We start from the raw sequence: 7,395 nt of genomic DNA on the forward strand, positions 1-7,395 counted from the left end.
TTATTGATGATGATCAGTGATCACTGCAAGCGAAATTTTATTTTTTTCTCATTGGCCCTGATATTTACTTGTTCTTTACACATTATGCTACATCTTTGTTATGCAAAATTTACACCGATACAATTTACAGTACATAGTTTGTTTTACATTCTGGATAGTGTTTTGTAGGGAGAGCCGAGAGCTCTGTTAAACATATCTGCTGTCACGTGACGTATAAAATGTTTTACAATCTACTTTAGTCGATACTGTATTCACTTTTTAAAAATTTTATTTTTAATTTTACGTAACAATAACATAAACATGTTTCCAAAGACATTTTTGAAAGTTTTACAGGATAATTTCGTAGATAGAAAAATCTAAAAAAAACGTTCTAATCGAGCGAGGATATTGGTAAATACGTAATAAATGCCGCTGTTATACATTTGTCATATTTATACAGCGTGTCCTATAACTATAGGGACACAGAGCGGGTGGAGATAGTGCATGTAAAAATGAGACATTTAGCATCAACTTGTCTGTATCAAATGTTTCTAGTTAAGAAAATATAAGGTGGGCAAAAAAATGTTTTTTTCGAAAATAATAAATTATTTGAGAACCATTTAAGATAAATTATTGAACTTTTGTGGACTTGATATTTTTATACTATACACAAGATGTAATCATCTGTTTTGATGTAGCGTTAAGAGGGCGTCACCTACACGCAACATGTTGCATAAATGTTACCATAATTTGTTTGCAATTTTTTATTGAAAATTATGGAAGCTTAAATATTTTTACATAAAAAAATTTATTTTAGTAAATAAATTATGCAAAAAAACTTACACTTTTATTTAAATTTTACATTTTAACTAAAAATAACAAAATAGTGATAAACAAACCGAATAACTAAATATCAAGCAAATTATTTATTTCAAAAGGTGTTGAAAGTGACCTCCATTAAATTCAATACATTTTTACTGAGCCTTATTCAAATGCTGTCTTATTTTGTTAAAAATACCCGGCCGATTAAAATACTTTGTATTTTGTTAACTATCAATATTTGATACAGACAAGTTGATACCAAATGTCTCATTTTTACATGTACTATCTCCACCTGCTCTGTGTCCCTATAGTTATGGGACACCCTGTATTGCGAGATTTATACTTATTTATGTTTTGACAGTTGCTCGTGCATATCGCGTTGCGAAGGTACTTCATTCGATTAATCCTAATGAAATATCACGCCCTAAAGGATTGCAAAAAGGTTTGCCAATCCGTTTGATTTACTTTCCGGTCTTGACCGGCAAAAGATTGTCTAATTTTGGGCAGAAAAATTATGCAGAATGTGCGTACTTTCTGGGTCGTTGTAAGAAAATAATTATTATCAATTTCATTAAGGGTAAAAGCATAGTGAAGTATCGCACCTTGATGAGAATTGAACATCGCTATTGATTCACATAGTGAAGAAGCTTGAATCGTAGTTTATCGTTGCTCATTTGCCTAGTTTCGGACGAACGGAGAGGTAATAAAAATGTTTGATTCAAATAGTGATAGTGACTCGTCAGATACCTTGATATGATGATTACTGGTAGGGGAGGTCGAATGTGGAATGTGCATCAAGTAAATTAACAGTATAATAGATTTGGTGAATTTATTTATATCAGCAACTTAAAGAATATTCTGAACGATATGAATATTTAAGAATTACCCAGTCTACGTCTAATTATCAGGTTTTAACATAAATTTCGTCCGAAAATTTTCAATGGTTTATTAAAATATTATTTACAAAATATTCAAAGTTTAATCTTGTATATATTTGTCCTCATTGTTAACGATTTCAAACCATCTTTCTCGTAATTTTCTTATTCCTCTCTCATAAAATTCAGCTGGCTTAGAATCAAAAAATGTTGCTACGGCATTTTGGACTTCTTTTCGAGAATTACATTTTTTCCATCTAGGTAGTTTTGTAAACTGCGGAATTGATGGTAATCCGACGGTGCAATATCGGGAGAAAATGCAGGATGAATCATAATTTCCCGGCCATGCTCTTTCAATTTTTCAGTAGTCATGCATGTGTGCTGTATGTGGGCGAACGTTGTCTTGGTGGAAAATTACACCTCGTCGATTGACCAATGCCGGACGTTTTTTCCGAAGAACTTGCATTAAGTAATTCAACTGCGCACAATACACCTCTGCTGTGATTGTTTGATTCCTTTCCAACAGTTCAAAATAAATTACTCCTCGAATATCCCACCATACATACATTCATGAGATGAAGATCAGCTCTTGATTGAGGCAGAGCTTTATCTTCAGGACTGAGCCACTAGCGGCGACACTTAATATTTTTATACTGCACCCATTTTTCGTCTCCTGTAAGGATTTGGTCTAAAAATGGATCTCAGAGATAACGAGAATGCAACGAACGGCATATACATAGTGATTTGGTTCTTTTGTTGTGCCACCGTCAGGTCATGCGGTACACACTTTCCAAATCGTAAGACTTTTCCCGAATGTTTTGGATGACGATGTACATAGTCATATAAATAACGCCTAATTCGTGCCCTATCTCTCGCACGGTTAATGTAGGATTATTTTCAATAAGGGTTTTTAAAGCCTCTACATCAAATTCAAAAGGTCTCCCCGTACGATCACCTTTTAAACTGAAATCTCCGTTTCTAAATTTTTCAAACCATCGTCGAGTCATTTGATCAGTTAAAACATTATTTCTCTCTGAATATTTCTAGCCGTTTCGCCTGCGTTATTTCCTTTTTTTAAATTCGTAAAGAATAACATGTTGTATGTGTTCTTTGATTACTTTTATGTTTAACGTAGCACCAAAAACAAATCGGAGCAGGGTAAAGTTTTAAAAATATGTAAACGTACTGCAGATACTGCGTAGAATCAAATCATACAATCAGTGAAAGTGAAACTCGTACATCTATAAATTTTTATTCTATAACTGCAAGACTATGTTCAAAACGAACAATAAAAAAATCGATTGTATTTGATAAAGAATATATCAATAAATACAATAATTTAAGAAATTTTATAAAAAGCAAACATTTATGATGTTATTTTACAAAATTTTTCGAATTGGCTTTCCTTGAGAGTCAAAGTTAAACTCGTACAGTGTTTATTGTGTTCTTCTGGCAGGTCCCAGAATAAAAATTTAAGTTTGTGAGTATTTTAATAAACTTAATAATCTTTTCTAAGTCCGCTTTATCTATTTAGAATCTAAATTATACAAAAATGGGTCGCTAACGCGGGCAAGTAAGTGTCGCTGAAAGGGAATTGATAATTCATCACTTGCATGCGAGAAAATCATATCGCCAAATACAAAAAAATTGTGAATAGATCTCACTCAATTGTTCAAAGTATCGTCGATCGTTTTTTATACGAACACAGAATACAAAATAAAGCCCGCAAAAGTCCCAAAAAATGTTTAATGACTATGATGAGAGGTGGATTTTACGTAAAGTTACTGAAAACCCTAAAATATCTGCTCCGAAGTTAAAGAAATTGATACAAAAGTATTTATACAAGAGTGTGAACCCCTAAACAGTGCGAAATCTTTTAATTAAACATAATATGCATGGTAGAATGAATGCCCAGAAAAAAACCATGGGTTAGTAAAAAAAATCGTACCGTACGATTAGCATTTGTTAAAGACTATGAAAATAAAGATTTTTCCTTTTGGAAAAATGTGCTTTTCACCGGTGAAAGCAAATTTAATATCTTCGGGTCTGATGGGCAAAACAGGGTGTGGCTAAAACCAAACGAAGCCTTACAACAAAAAAATTAAGTATGGAGGCGAATCAATCACGGTTTGGGGCTGCATGTCAACAAATGGACCTGGCTATTTACATTTCATCGATGTTGGATTTCATGATGGATTTTATGATGAATGGACCAAATTATGTATTCACAAATATTAAGCAAAGTGCCGAAAAGTTATAGATTAACAGGACATATCATTTCTACCAAGATAATGATCCGAAACATAAAGCTCACAAAATTCGGACCTGGCTTTTATATAATTGTCCTAAAGTTATAGAAACACCTCCTCAGAGTCCTGACTTGAATGTCATAGAAAACTTACGGAGTCAACTAAAAGTTGGCATAAGAACTCATAAGATTTCTAATGAAGAACATTTAAAAACGGCACTCAAGGAAGAATGGACCAAAATAACACCTGAATTTTGCAAAAAATTAGTCAAATCGATGCCGAATAGATTAAAGGAAGTAAGAAGAAACAAAGGCTTTCCCACAAAATATTAAATAGATGGGCGTTCATTGAAATTTATGTTCATTTTGTTAGTGTGCGAGTTTAACTTTAACTACCAATAAAAGCATATAGTGAGAATTTTGCCAAATAACATTGTAATTTTTTTTTATTTTCTAAATTTTTTGAATTGTTATGTTTATTTATAAATTGTTCATCACATACATTCCATTTTTTTAATTGAAACCACCTAATTTGAACACTTTTGTTTTAATAAAAATTTTTAGGTGTACGAGTTTCACTTTGACTGACTGTATATATACTGCGTGACAAAGAAAGGTAAACACCCATTAAAGATAATTTTATTTTGATAATTTTTTTTGTACGTGTTCAGTACCACACACTTATTCAATGATTACATTTTCAGCAAGATCAGAGGAAGAACTTCATTTTTTTTTCAATAGTGTGTTGAGCATCCACGGTTCCTTATACACTCATTGATACGCCTGGGCTCGGATCTAATAAGATTGTCAATGTCTTCTTGAGGTATCTCATTCCAGGCAATCTGAACTTCATGAGTAAGGGCTGCTAAAGTCTGTGGAGGGTGCTGTAAATTCAACAGTCTGCGGCCAATCATGTCCCAAACATGTTCAATAGGAGACAGATCCGGCGATCGAGGTGGCCAGGGTAAACGGTTGATTTGATGTTGATCCATGAATGTTATTGTTTGCCTAGCAACAACATAGCATTGTCTTGCTGGAAAATAGCGTTCGGGATAGTTCGAAAATATGGAATCACATGTGGCTCCAACAATTCTTGGATATAGCGTTGGGCAGTCATGTTGCCTCTAATGAAAACTAGAGGTGACCTGCTACCATATGCGATAGCACCCCATACCATAACGCCTACAGTACGGTGGACATGATGCTCTTTGTCAAATTGTGGATCTCGCCTTTCACCCCGTCGCCTTCTCACCCTTGCCCGACCGTCGTTCATCCCCAGACAGAAGCGGGATTCATCACTAAAGATCACCTGAGTCCATTCTTGGTCCCACTGAATCCTCTCTCTACACCATTGTAAGCGGTTAGATCGATGTTCGCGAGTGAGAGACAGCACCCAATGCGGACGATAGGACAAAAGGCAAAACTTCGTATTCGGCGATATACTGTACGCATACCAACCCTGTTCCCATGTTCTTCAAACCACTGATTTGCAATAGCTCGACTGCTGTTAAATCGGTCTCTAAGAGCCAAAAGTCGCAATCGACGATCTTCGCGCTCTGTGGTTCCTCTGAGTCGCCCAGTGCCTCTGGCTCTGTGCCCGCGCCTGGTAACACCGCACTATGGTTCCTAAGGATCTGTTAGTTCTTCTAGACACTTCTCTGACCGACAGACCTGCTTCGCGCAACCCAACAATCCGCCCCCTCTCAAAGTCACTAAACTGACGGATCTGTTCAATTCTACGCACTCTAGGCATAATGAGTAAAAATTATGACTGATTGCAACACACTTCACAAAAGTTGCGATGCAAATGTGAACAAAAATGTTTAAACAAAATTTTATTTTTTTAAGGAACGACCCATGGAAACTAAAAAAAAAATGAACAGATAAACTTGAAATTTTGATCATTTCTTTCTTTTTTTAAGATAAGTCAACATGCAAAAAATTATCAAAATAAAATGGTTTTTAATGGGTGTTTACCTTTCTTTGTCACGTAGTATAGTTATCCCCCACGATACGTGTATAATTTTGCCGCAAGGCGCGTTCAACAAGTCATGACAAGTTATCGGACGGAGTATATGTTACAATTTGATATATCTTGCAGCTTAATGAACCAAGAAACGAAGGACGTCAATATAGTAAATTTGCATAAGCTGCCCATCAATGCGGAAAAAAATTAGTAGTAACACTCAGGTAGCAAAGAAAAACACAGTTTTTTTTGTTAATTTTATCTACGTACATACGAGGATAATCCCAGAAATACCCTGCCTAACCTGCAGATGGCGGTTTTTTGTTAAACATTTTCCTATATTACAGAAACATAACCTTAAAAAGCTTATGTTTAAAGTTTGAGGGTGCTGCGTTGGTTTGTGTTCGTTTTGGGGCCGTTTTTAGTGAACATTTTTAGAGATTTTGCGAACACGGAAAAAATTAGTCACCGATACATGATTCAATACTTTAATTTAAAAGGTCTTAGCCTATCAAATATCAAAGCGGAATTAGATTCTATTCTGGAGGAATCTGGTTCTTCGTTAACAACTGTAAAATATTGGGTGACGGAGTTTAAATATGGTTGTACGAGCTGCCAAGACGAACTCTACAGTGGTTGATCCAATGAGGTGACCACTCCAAAAATTGTGGTAAAAATCCACAAAACTATACTCGAAGACTGTCGGCTAAAATTGCGTGAGTTAGTAGACATGATAGACATTTTAAAAAGTACTGTACATCGCATTTTGACCAATCAGATATGAGAAAGCTGTGTGCAAGATGAGTGCCGCAATTACTCACATTTGAACAAAAACAACGCCCTGAGGATGTTTTAAAGGAGTGTTTGGCAAAGTTTCGCAGCAATAAAGCTGAGTTTTTGTGTCGATTCATAACCATGAATGAAACATGGATCCATCATTTCATACCTGAGACAAAAGAGCAGTCAAAACAATGGGTTCAAGAAAGCGAAAACCGTTTCATTTGTAGGAAAGATAATGACATCAATTGTTGGGATGCACGTGAGATAATTTTTATTCACTACCTTTCTAAGAGTAAAATAATAAACGGAGAATATTATACAAATTTATTGCAGCGTTTGAGCGAAGAACTTACGAAAAAGCTGCCGCATTTGGTGAAAAGTTTTGTTTTATTAAGGCAATGCACCGGTCCACATTCCTGTCATCACGAGAGCCAAAATCAATAAACAAATTTTTTCCTCACCCACCCTATTCACCAGATTTACCCCTCTCAGATTATTTTCTATTTCGAAACTTGAAAAAATGACTCGGTGGAAAGAGATTTAACAATAATGAAAAGGTGGAACTCGCGGTTAGTACCTATTTTGCAGCTTTCGAAGTTTAATAGAAGTATGGTATAGAAGCCATCGAACACCGCTGGAAAAGGTGTGTCAATCTCAAAAGAGACCATGTTGAGAAATAATATATTTTTCATTTTTTTTTCTTTAAGTGGTAGATTGGGTATTTA

The sequence above is a fragment of the Euwallacea similis genome, chromosome 31 (genome assembly GCF_039881205.1).
Source record: "Euwallacea similis isolate ESF13 chromosome 31, ESF131.1, whole genome shotgun sequence".
Classification (NCBI taxonomy): domain Eukaryota; kingdom Metazoa; phylum Arthropoda; class Insecta; order Coleoptera; family Curculionidae; genus Euwallacea; species Euwallacea similis.